We start from the raw sequence: 13,310 nt of genomic DNA, 5'->3' as shown, positions 1-13,310 counted from the left end.
TGGTTGCTACTGTGGGCTGAATGATAGAACAGCTATTTCCATGTTAAATGTTATGGGATGCATTTTCTCTATTGTTTTTGATGGTAGGCCACTCTGATAGACCTAGAGTGCATTCGGAAGGTCTTCAGACCCCTTGACCTTTTCCTCATTTTGTTAAGTTACAGCTTTATTCTAAAATGGATTAAATGGAACCATTTCCTCATCAATCTACACACAATACCCCATAATGACAAAGTGAAAAACAGGTTTAGAAAAATTTACAAATGAATTACAAATAAAAATTGAAATACCTTATTTACATAAGTATTCAGACCTTTGCTATGATTCGAAATTGAGCTCATGCGCATCCTGTTTCCATGTATCATCCTTGAGATGTTTCTATAACTTGATTGGATCCACCTGTGGTAAATTCAATTGATTGGGCATGATTTGGAAAGGCACACACCTGTCTATTTAAGATCCCACAGTTGACAGTGCATGTCAGAGCAAAAACAAAGTCGTGAGGCCAAAGAAATTGTCACTCCTCAGTAAAAGGCATTTGACAGCCCGCTTGGAGTTTGCCAAAAAGAATCTAAAGGACTCTCAGACCATGAGAAAGAAGATTGAACTTTGCCTTGAATGCTAAGTGTCACGTCTGGATGAAACCTGGCACCATCCCTACGGTGAAGCATCGTGGTGGCAACATCATGCTTTGGGGATGTTTTTCAGGGTCACGGACTGGGAGACTAATCAGGATCGATGGAGCAAAGTACAGAGAGATCCTTGATGAAAACTTGCTTCGGACATCAGATTGAGGCAAAGGTTCACCTTCCAGCAAGACAACGGCCCTTAGCACACAACCAAGGCAACGCACAAAGGACAAGTCTCTGAATGTCCATGAGTGGCCCAGTCAGAGCCTGGACTTGAACCCTATCGAACATCTCTGTAGATACCTGAAAAAAATGTGCACCAATGCTCCACATCGAACCTGACAGAGCTTGAGAGGATCTGCAGAGAAGAATGGGAGGAACTCCTTAAGTACAGGTGTGCCAAGCTTGTATCATCATACCCAAGAAGCCTTGAGGTAGTAATCGCTGCCAAATGTCTTTCAACAAACTACTGAGTAAATGTTCTGAAAACTTATGTAAATGCAATATCCTTTTCTTGTTAATGTTTTATAATTTTGCAAACATTTCTAAAAAACAGCTTTTGCTTTGTCAGTATGGGGTATTGTGTGTAGATTGATGAAAAATACAATTATCAATTTTAGAATAACGTTTTAACGTAATAAAATGTGGATAAAGTCAAGGGGTCTGAATACTTTAAGAATGCACTGTACATTATGATCAAGTAGCCACAGTTGTCTACTTGGCCACTGTTATAACTGTAACTTAAAGTGGGTACAGCCTCAGTGTTCACAATAAGCGCATGCAAGAAGTTGCACAGAATAGCACGGAGTTGCACAGAAGTTTGAGCTCAGCAGACCTGGAATTTGCTCAGTGCGGAAAAAAAATGAAGGGAACATTGCTTGGGGGTATGAGATTTGACTTCAGAAGAGTTACAGCATGTGTTAAGTGGTGGTGTCACATCCTCTCCGTCTTTTGGCCTGGGGAAGGATCAGATAGAGTTTAAGTAGTGGAATAAGATGATGGACCGCAGAGTGAAGGAAAAGCAGCCAACAAGTGTTCAACCTATGTGGGAACTCCTTCAAGACTATTGGAAAATTATTCCAGGTGAAGCTAGTTGAGAGAATGCTAAGAGTGCGCAAAGCTGTCAGCAAGGCAAAGGGTGGCTACTTTGAAGAATCTCAAATATAGAATATATTTTGATTTGTTAAACACTTTCTTGGTTACAACGTGATTCCATATGTGTTATTTCATTGTTTTGATGTCTTCATTATTATTCTACAATGTAAAAAATAGTAAAAATAAAGGAAAAACCTGTCCAAATAATTTGACTGGTACTTTATATATACAGTTCAAGTCGGAAGTTTACATACACTTAGGTTGGAGTCATTAAAACTCGGTTTTCAACCACTCCACAAATGTCTTGTTAATTTGGCAAGTCAATTAGGACATCTACTTTGACACACATCATTTTTCCAAAAATTGTTAACAGACAGATTATTTTACCTATAATTCACTGTATCACAATTCCTGTGGGTCAAAAGTTTGCATACACTAAGTTGACTGTGCCTTTAAACAGCTTGTAAAATTCCTGAAAATGATGTCATGGCTTTCAATGCTTCTGATAGGCTAATTAACATAGTTTAAGTCAATTGGAGGTGTACCTGTGGATGTATTTCAAGGCCTACCTTCAAACTCAGTTCCTTTTTGCTTGACATCATGGGAAGATCAAAAGAAATCAGCCAATACCTCAGGGAAAGTCTGGTTCATTCTTGGGAGCAATTTCCCAAACGCTTAAAGGTATCACGTTAATCTATACAAACAATAGTACGCAAGTATAAAGAACATGGGACCACGCAGCCATCATACAGGTCAGGAAGGAGACGTGTTCTGTCTCCTAGAGGTGAACGTACTTTGGTGCGAAAAGTGCAAATCAATCCCAGAACAACAACAAAGGACCTTGTGAAGATGCTGGAGCAAAAAGGTACAAAAGTATCTATATCCACAGTAAAACGAGTCCTAGAAAGACATAACCTGAAAGGCAGCTCAGCAAGGAAGAAGCCACTGCTCCAAAACTGCCATATAAAAGCCAGACTACGGTTTGCAACTGCACATGGGGACAAAGATCGTACTTTTTGGAGAAATGTCCTCTGTTCTGATGAAACAGAAATAAAGCTGTTTGGCCATAAGGACCATCATTATGTTTGGAGGAAAAAGGGGAGGCTTGCAAGCCGAAGACACCATCCCAACCGTTAAGCACGGGGGTGGCAGCATCATGTTGTGGGGTTGCTTTGCTGCAGGAGGGACTGGTGCAATTCACAAAATAGATGGCATCATGAGGTAGGAAAGTTTTGTGGATATGTTGAAGCAACATCTCAAGACATCAGTCATGAGGTTGAAACTTGGTCGCAAATGGGTCCTCCAAATGGACAATGACCCCAAGCATACTTCAGGAAGTTGTGGCAATATGGCTTAAGGACAACAAAGTCAAGGTATTGGAGTGGCCATCACAAAGCCCTGACCTCAATCCTATAGAAAATGTGTAGGCAGAACTGAAAAACCGTGTGCGAGCAAGGAGGTCTACAAACCTGACTCAGTTACACCAGCTCTGTCATGGAGGAATGGGCCAAAATTCACCCAATTTATTGTGGGAAGCTTGATGAAGGCTACCCGAAACGTTTGACCCAAGTTAAACAATTTAAAGGCAATGCTACCAAATACTAATTGAGTGTATGTAAACTTCTGACCCACTGGGAATGTGATGAAAGAATTAAAAGCTGAAATAAATAATTCTCTCTACTATTATTCTGACATTTCACATTCTTAAAATAAAGTGGTGATCCTAACTGACCTAAGACGGGGAATTTTTACTAGGATTAAATGTCAGGAATTGTGAAAACTGAGTTTAAATGTACTTGTCTAGGGTGTATGTAAACTTCTGACTTCAACTGTATATTTTTACGGTTCTCCTTTCCCATTTCGTATCGTAAAGTGTAATGGATCTATAGAAATCTTATGATATATCTCTGGATAGTGTCAATACAATACTGAGATATTCACGATGATGCCGGGGCAATGAAACACAGTACAGTAAATGCTCCTATTAAACTGAAAGAAAATTATTTCTACTGTATTTTACTGTAATTATACCAAGCAGGTTAGCTGTAGGCATTTGCATATTACAGCATATTAATAAATACTAGGTGTTTTATATCACTTTCACTTCTAGATGCCTAAACAAAGGCTTCTCATCTGGATGTGATTGCTGTGCGAAACAGATCAAATGGGCATGGGTAAATATTCAACCACTAAAAGGTCCCAAACAATCATTCTGATTCCCATGTAAAATAGTATTTTGAGCGATTAAAATATCACCCATAATATTTTGGGGGGATAGAAATGCTCAACCATTTTTCAAAGGAGGCTAAGTGAGCGGGGAGCCAATAATCATGAGCTCGCCTTGACTGACAGTGTTTCAGTTAAAAACGTATAAAAACAAATTGGAAATAAGCAAAGCAACAAACATTGAAATTGCATCAATTACGGAAAATCTATATATACACATCTCCCCTTTGGCATGTCTTTTATTGACGCAGTTCACAGCAGCACTGACAGATGTGTTGACATGACAACTGCGTCAGAGTTTTCAACAACCCTTTTGTTCCACGCTGGCTGAAGACCTAGCTAGCCATTAACTAGCTAATACCAGACACAGATGAAGACCTAGCTAGCCATTAACTAGCTAATACCAGACACAGATGAAGACCTAGCTAGCCATTAACTAGCTAATACCAGACACAGATGAAGACCTAGCTAGCCATTAACTAGCTAATACCAGACACAGATGAAGACCTAGCTAGCCAGTAACTAGCTAACACCAGACACAGATGAAGACCTAGCTAGCCAGTAACTAGCTAATACCAGACACAGATGAAGACCTAGCTAGCCATTAACTAGCTAATACCAGACACAGATGAAGACCTAGCTAGCCATTACCTAATACCAGACTACAGATGAAGACCCATTAAGTAGCTAATACCAGACACAGATGAAGACCTAGCTAGCCATTAACTAGCTAATACCAGACACAGATGAAGACCTAGCTAGCCATTAACTAGCTAATACCAGACATAGATGAAGACCTAACTAGCCATTAACTAGCTAATACCAGAAATAGATGAAGACCTAGCTAGCCATTAACTAGCTAATACCAGAAACAGATGAAAGGGGAAACATATAAGTATCTTTGCCATAGGTGAAGTGTCAACTTTTAATTACATTTGCTGACACCATACAGTCCAATTTTGGCACCAGTAGAGTAGCTATCTAGCTTTATAAACTACGACCCCTCTGCAAACACGCCTTCTCTGATGTTGCTTACAAGGCGTTACTTATTTAAGCTAGGGAATATAATATCATGTTACCAAATAAGAGTTAGTGTGATGTTACTCTATCCCCTTAAAAATCCCACCTTCAGAATCGAAGTGTTTGACATGGGAGACGGGATCAGTAACTTTATGATTAAACTTTATCTGGTTTCATCCAAATATTATCCAATTTCAAGACAAACATGAGTTTGACTGTTCATGATCTTTTGTGAACTTCTTCTTCATCGGTGAAGTTTAAAGGCGGTCGTCATACTATATTTATGGTGCCACCATCTGTACAGGGGGACAAGGAAACTCCTTAAGGTAAAAAAGGAAATGCCATACAAAAAAATGACTTAACAAAACCTATATCACACTCCCTCATTTCTTCAATAGCTCCCTCCCCACACTCTGGGGCCTGAGAGGGTATCACTGCTTGTGACAGAGCCTCATGTAATCCCTTTCTTGAGAAATATTTTAGCCCCAGGAACCACTCTGCCGCATCCACAATAATGTCCATCTTCATGGACTTTCCCTCCACTTTAGCATGACATTGATCACCATTACTATAAAAAAACTTTACACGTAACCTCCACGGATCCTGCTGGTGGGAAGCAAACTCTGCAGCCTGCATTGAAAGCCTTCCCAACACCATGGAGTTCTCAAGAGTACATTTTGTTCCCTCCACCCTTTTGACAGCTTTTACAAATGAAATGCATGTAAATATATAGCAAAACAGAAATACAATAATTTATTGTTGAATTGTATTGAAAATAAAATCAGTAATTGCTAATAGTGAATATTGAATTATATATTACACTTGCAGCGCCACGGTTGTGGGTTTGATGAAAAAAGTATAACAATTATTTAAAAAAGTCAGACAGTTCCCAAAGCGCTCAGCATAGTTCCCACTTAGACCATTACAATAGTCCCCCAGTTCAGTCAATAGCTTCTCTGAGCTACTTAACGTCTCCAGCTCTATAGTGCCCTCTAACTCTGAGGAGGAAGGGAAGCATTTGTTTTTGAATGACTGTAGATTGCTGTCCAGACTGTTTCTGATGGTGATGCTGGGGGTCAGGGTGGTGCTGGTGGTGGTGGTGGTGGTCATGACAGGCTGGTAGCTGGGGCCTAGGCCAGCACAGCAGTGGTAGATCCTGTGGGGTGGAGGGTTGGAGCTGGGTAGCACGGCTAGCTTCACCCAGGTCCGGGTGGTGAAGCTGTACTTGTGGAGAAAAGGCATCTGCAAATTGGCATACATTATATTATTATATCATATATTTATTGTAACTTGCTTCAGCAAACACACTAGATCTTTCTCTTAATTCTGACTGATTTACAGAACAAAAATATAAACATAGCATGTAAAGTGTTGGTCCCATGTTTCATGAGCTGAAATAAAAGATCCCAGAAATTTTCCATACACACAAAAAGCTTATTTCTCTCATATTTTGTGCACAAATTTGTTTACATCCCTTTTAGTGAGCATTTATCTTTTGCCAAGATAATCCATCCACCTGACAGGTGTGGCTTATCAGGAAGCTGATTAAAACAGGCCACTCTAAAATGTGTAGTTTTGTCACACAACACAATGCCACAGATGTTTCAAGTTTTGAGAGAATGGAATGTCTACCAGAGCAGTTGCCAGATAATTTAATGTTAATTTCTCTACCATAAGCCACCTCCAACGTCATTTTAGAGAATTTGGCAGTACTTCGAACAGGCCTCACAACTGCTGAACATGCGTAACCTTCACATCTGGCTTCTGCACCTGCGGGATCGTCTGAGACCAGCCACCTGGACAGCTGATGAAACTGTGATTTTGCACAAGCAAAGAATATCTGTACAAACTGTCAGAAACTGTCTCAGGGAAGCTCATTTGCATGCTTGTCATCCTCACCAGGGTCTTGACCTGACTGCAATTCGGTGTCGTAACTGTCTTTAGTGGGCAAATGCTCACCTGCGATTGCCAAAGGCATGCTGGAGAAGTGTGCTCTTCATAGATGAATCCCGGTGTCAACTGTACTGGCTAGATGGCAGACAGCGTGTATGGCGTCTTGTGGTTGAGAGGTTTGCTGATGTCAATGTTGTAAACAGACTGCCCCATGGTGGCACCACCAAACAGAACAAATAATACAACAAATATTGTTGTTAAACTCAAATATACTAGATTAAAAACAAAAAAGTAATAATAAAAATAAAAATTAATCTTCGTAAATGAATAGGACTGGTGGAGTTATGTCACACATGCAGCTAACAAAAATATATGGACATTTCTGCTCTACCCAAAATTACAACCAACAAATTGCAGCATTACTTCAAAAATGAAGAGGAATGTGGAAGGGGGGTGTCACGCATAGGTGTAATAGGTGGCAGGGAAGTCAGGCGCAGGAGAGTCAATTGGAGTTTAAATATGGAGTCTTTTAATAAAGTTAAACGAGTATGCTCCATAACAATAAATGTACAAACAAAACATGGGTACGAAGACCCGACGCGCACCTATACAAACAATCACACTACACTGACAACAAATCAATCTCTGACAAAGACATGAGGGGAAACAGAGGGTTAAATACACAACAGGTAATGAATGGGATTGAAAACAGGTGTGTGGGAAGACTAGACAAAACCAATGGAAAATGAAAAAAGGATCAATGATGGCTAGAAGACCGGTGACGTCTAACGCCGAGCACCGCCCGAACAGGGAGAGGCAACGACTTCGGTAGAAGTCGTGACAGGGGGAAAGTAAGGAACTAGTCTGTCGGCCCTGCATTAAAGACCAGAATTGGTTCAAGAAAATTGTGATAAACAAAAAAATTTAAGATTAATTTAAAGACCAAAAAATTGACAACTGCAATATAGATTGTAAAATAATTGGGAAGAGATTTTCGACGTACTGATTCCATGGCACATGGTTTATGAACTGATACACAAAATTATGCTGGATTCAAAACATATAATTTTTCATTTTACATGATTATACAAAATTCTTGCAACCAATAGAATGTTATATATATGGGGGATACAAACTTCCCAGCTCTGCAGATTTAGCTGCGAAGAGACAGAATCATTAGATAATTTGTTTTGGTACTGTCCATATGTAGCTTGTTTTTGGTTACAGGTCCAGGAGTGGCTGAAGAATTGGAACATTTACCTGGAGCTAACTCTGCAGATAGCACTACTGGGTGATCTGAAAAGTAATAGTCAATCAATCAATAATATAATAGTACTTTTATCAAAAATGTTTGTTCTTAATTTACAATCTGAAATTATGAGAATAGAAAGGTTCAGAACTTTTGTGAAACATCACAGCACAGTTGAAAAATATATGGCAAATAGAAATCCAATATGGATGGTGTTAAGTGATATATGGGAGGGGTTGAATGGAGCTGAAGGTTGGGAATAATAACTACTAATAACAACAACATAACTAATGTATAACATACTGTGTCTATAAAACGTATATAGGTTCAAATCTTCTGTGAAAGAAATAGATGGGAGAGGTTGTTAGAGGAGGAAAATCAAACAAAATATAACTATTGTAAAATATTCTGTTCCCGTAAAATATATATAGTATGTATGAGCTGCAAGTAGAAGCCTAAGCGTTGTTGTTCACTAGTTTACTCCAATTAGGGGAGGAGTGGTAGGGTTACAAAGTAATAAAAACACATATGTGAATATACTCTATGTGTATTTCTTTACCTCTTTTTAACTAGGCAAGTCCGTTAAGAACAAATTCTTATTTTCAATGACGGCCTAGGAACAGTGGATTAACTGCCGTGTTCAGGGGCAGAACAATAGATATTTACCTTGTCAGTTCAGGGATTTGATCTTCTAACCTTCCGGTTACTAGTCCAACACTCTAACCACTAGGCTACCTGCCGCCCCGTAAGTATGTACAGTACCAGTCAAAGGTTCGGACACCTACTCATTCAAGGGTTTTCTTTTATTTTTTATTACTTTCTACATTGTAGTATAATAGTGAAGACATCAAAACTATGAAATAACAAATATGGAATTATGTATTAACCAAAGTGTTAAACAAATCAAAATATATTTTATATTTGAGATTCTTCAAAGTAGCCACCCTTTACATACTCTTGGCATTCTCTCAACTAGCTTCATGAGGTATGCATTTCAATTAACAGGTGTGCATTGTTAAAAGTTAATTTGTGGAATTTCTTTCCTTCTTAATGCGTTTGAGCCAATCAGTTGTGTTGTGACAAAGTGGGGTGGAATACAGAAGACAGCCCTATTTGGTAAAAGACTGTAACGCAGTTCGTCTGTTGTATGAAGAGAGTCAGACCGAAATGCAGCGTGTAGGTTACTCATGACTTTAATTAAAATAATCGCGGTACATGAAATAACTGTATATGAAAACAACAAACGAAACGTGAAACCTATTACAGCCTATCTGGTGACTACAACACTAAGACAGGAACAAACACCCACAAAAATACAACGCGAAAGTCAGGCTGACTAAATACGGTTCTCAATCAGAGACAACGACAAGCACCTGACTCTGATTGAGAATCGCCCCAGGCAGCCAAGCCTAACTAGACACACCCCTAATCATACACAATCCCAATTACTACAAACCCCAATACGAAACACAACATATAAACCCATGTCACACCCTGGCTACCCAAACATATACCAAAAACACAAAATATAATGACCAAGGCGTGACAAAGACCAAGTCCATATTATGGAAAGAACATCTCAAATAAGCAAAGAGAAACATCAGTCCATCATTATTTCAGACATGAAGGTCAGTCAATCTGGAAAATGTCAAGAACTTTCTTCAAGTGCAGTTGCAAAAACCATCAAGCGCTATGAGGAAACTGGCTCTCATGAAGACCGCCACAGGAAAGGAACACCCAAAAAGAGAGTTATCTCTGCTGCAGAGTTAGAGTTACCAGCCTCAGAAATCGGCAATTATCTGCAGCCCAAATAAATGCTTCACAGAGTTTAAGTAACAGACACATCTCAACATCAGCTGTTCAGAGGAAATTGCGTGAATCAGGCCTTCATGGTCAAATTGCTGCAAAGAAACCACTACTAAAGGACACCAATAAGAAGAAGAGTATTGCTTGTGTTATGCAGGTGAAGGAGGACCCAAACGCGACTTAACAGAAACAGAGTTTATTAATGCTCAAAACCGAATAACTGAAATCCTCTAGATAGTAGAGGGAAAACAACTGGAGAAGCCCACAGACTGCAGGTCGCCGGGTAGGCGCAGGCATAGTCAACTGAGACACCTGCTCACACGCAGCGTCTGAAGAAGGCACAAAACACGACAGGACAGGGTGATACACAATCACGGCAAAAAACACGACAGGACAGGGCGAAACGCAATCACAGCATCGTGAATACAAAACAAGGAACCGACGGAACAGGAACGGATTACAAAGGAATAAATAGGGAATCTAATCAGGGAAAGGATCGGGAACAGGTGTGGGAAGACTAAATGATGATTAGGGGAATAGGAACAGCTGGGAGCAGGAACGGAACGACAGAGAGAAGAGAGAGCGAGAGAGTGAGAGAGGGAGGGGAGAGAGAGGGATAGGAGGAAAGAACCAAATAAGACCAGCAGAGGGAAACGAATAGCATGGGGAGCACAGGGACAAGACATGATAATAAATGACAAACATGACAGTACCCCCCACTCACCGAGCGCCTCCTGGCGCTCTCGAGGAGGAACACTGGCAGCAACGGAGGAAATCATAGATCAAACGGTCCAGCACGTCCCGAGAAAGAACCCAACTCCTCTCCTCAGGACCGTAACAAAAACGATAAAAAGGAAACTAGGGTACTACTCTAAAAAAAAAAATGAGAACTAGGGACAGACTGAGACACAGCAAGGGCAGGGACAAGAACAGGAGAGATGCGATGGCAGGGAACAGACTGAGACCCAGCAAGACCAGGAGCAGAAGCAGAAAAAAATTACCAGACTTCTTCTGCGCGCAGTCTGAACACGCAGCCACGAAACGGCGCGTGTCACGCTCCTGAGTCGGCCACCAAAAGCGCTGGCGAATAGACGCAAGAGTGCCTCGAACACCGGGATGACCAGCTAACTTGGCAGAGTGAGCCCACTGAAGAACAGCCAGACGAGTGGAAACAGGAACGAAAAGGAGGTTACTAGGACAAGCGCGCGGCGACGCAGTGTGCGTGAGTGCTTGCTTAACCTGTCTTTCAATTCCCCAGACTGTCAACCCGACAACACGCCCATAAGGAAGAATCCCCTCGAGATCAGTAGAAGCCACAGAAGAACTAAACAGACGGGATAAGGCATCAGGCTTGGTGTTCTTGCTACCCGGACGGTAAGAAATCACAAACTACGAAACGAGCGAAAAACAACGCCCAACGAGCTTGACGGGCATTAAGTCGTTTGGCAGAACGGATGTACTCAAGGTTCTTATGGTCTGTCCAAACGACAAAAGGAACAGTCGCCCCCTCCAACCACTGTCGCCATTCGCCTAGGGCTAAGCGGATGGCGAGCAGTTCACGGTTACCCACATCATAGTTGCGCTCAGATGGCGACAGGCGATGAGAAAAATAAGCGCAAGGATGAACCTTATCGTCAGACTGGAAGCGCTGGGATAGAATGGCTCCCACGCCTACCTCTGAAGCGTCAACCTCGACAATGAATTGTCTAGTGACGTCAGGAGTAACGAGGATAGGAGCGGACGTAAAACGTTCTTTTAGAAGATCAAAAGCTCCTGGGCGGAACCGGACCACTTAAAACACGTCTTGACAGAAGTAAGAGCTGTGAGAGGGGCAGCAACTTGACCGAAATTACGAATGAAACGCCGATAGAAATTAGCGAAACCTAAAAAGCGCTGCAACTCGACACGTGACCTTGGAACGGGCCAATCACTGACAGCTTGGACCTTAGCGGAATCCATCTGAATGCCTTCAGCGGAAATAACGGAACCGAGAAAAGTAACGGAGGAGACATGAAAAGAGCACTTCTCAGCCTTTACGTAGAGACAATTCTCTAAAAGGCGCTGTAGAACACGTCGAACGTGCTGAACATGAATCTCGAGTGACGGAGAAAAAATCAGGATATCGTCAAGATAGACAAAAACAAAAATGTTCAGCATGTCTCTCAGAACATCATTAACTAATGCCTGAAAAACAGCTGGCGCATTGGCGAGACCGAACGGCAGAACCCGGTACTCAAAATGCCCTAACGGAGTGTTAAACGCCGTTTTCCACTCGTCCCCCTCTCTGATGCGCACGAGATGGTAAGCGTTACGAAGGTCCAACTTAGTAAAGCACCTGGCTCCCTGCAGAATCTCGAAGGCTGATGACATAAGGGGAAGCGGATAACGATTCTTAACCGTTATGTCATTCAGCCCTCGATAATCCACGCAGGGGCGCAGAGTACCGTCCTTCTTCTTAACAAAAAAGAACCCCGCCCCGGCCGGAGAAGAAGAAGGCACTATGGTACCGGCGTCAAGAGACACAGACAAATAATCCTCGAGAGCCTTACGTTCGGGAGCCGACAGAGAGTATAGTCTACCTCGAGGAGGCGTGGTCCCTGGAAGGAGATCAATACTACAATCATACGACCGGTGAGGAGGAAGGGAGTTGGCTCGGGACCGACTGAAGACCGTGCGCAGATCATGATATTCCTCCGGCACTCCTGTCAAATCGCCAGGTTCCTCCTGAGAAGTAGGGAGAGAAGAAACGGGAGGGATGGCAGACATTAAACACTTCACATGACAAGAAACGTTCCAGGATAGGATAGAATTACTAGACCAATTAATAGAAGGATTATGACATACTAGCCAGGGATGACCCAAAACAACAGGTGTAAACGGTGAACGGAAAATCAAAAAAGAAATAGTCTCACTGTGGTTACCAGATACTGTGAGAGTTAAAGGTAGTGTCTCAAATTTGATACTGGGAAGATGACTACCATCTAAGGCAAACATGGGCGTAGGCTTGTCTAATGGTCTGAAAGGAATGTTATGTTTCCGAACCCATGCTTCGTCCATGAAACAACCCTCAGCCCCAGAGTCAATCAAGGCACTGCATGTAGCACCGAACCGGTCCAGCGTAGATGGACCGACATAGTAGTACAAGATCTAGATGAAGGGACCTGAGTAGTAGCGCTCACCAGTAGCCCTCCGCTTACTGATGGGCTCTGGCCTCTTACTGGACATGAAATAACAAAATGTCCAGCAACTCCGCAAATAGAGGCACAGGCGGTTGGTGATCCTCTGTTCCCTCTCCTTATTCGAGATGCGAATCCCTCCCAGCTGCATGGGCTCAGTCTCAAAGCCAGAGGAGGGAGATGGTTGCGATGCGGAGCAGGAAACACCGTTGATGC

The 13,310-nt window shown here is 41.9% G+C and overlaps 1 long non-coding RNA gene across 1 annotated transcript; it reads right to left on the bottom strand.

The window, feature by feature from the left end:
* Positions 1–5,700: 5,700 nt before the first annotated feature.
* Positions 5,701–7,445, bottom strand: LOC124028664. The gene is made up of 2 exons (XR_006837634.1): positions 6,930–7,445; positions 5,701–6,212 (listed from the first exon to the last, which is right to left on the bottom strand). It is a non-coding gene; the product is annotated as an uncharacterized LOC124028664 (long non-coding RNA).
* Positions 7,446–13,310: the final 5,865 nt, after the last annotated feature.

This window comes from Oncorhynchus gorbuscha, linkage group LG01 (assembly GCF_021184085.1).
Source record: "Oncorhynchus gorbuscha isolate QuinsamMale2020 ecotype Even-year linkage group LG01, OgorEven_v1.0, whole genome shotgun sequence".
Taxonomy (NCBI): domain Eukaryota; kingdom Metazoa; phylum Chordata; class Actinopteri; order Salmoniformes; family Salmonidae; genus Oncorhynchus; species Oncorhynchus gorbuscha.
This window is presented reverse-complemented; position numbering and strand designations above follow the sequence as displayed.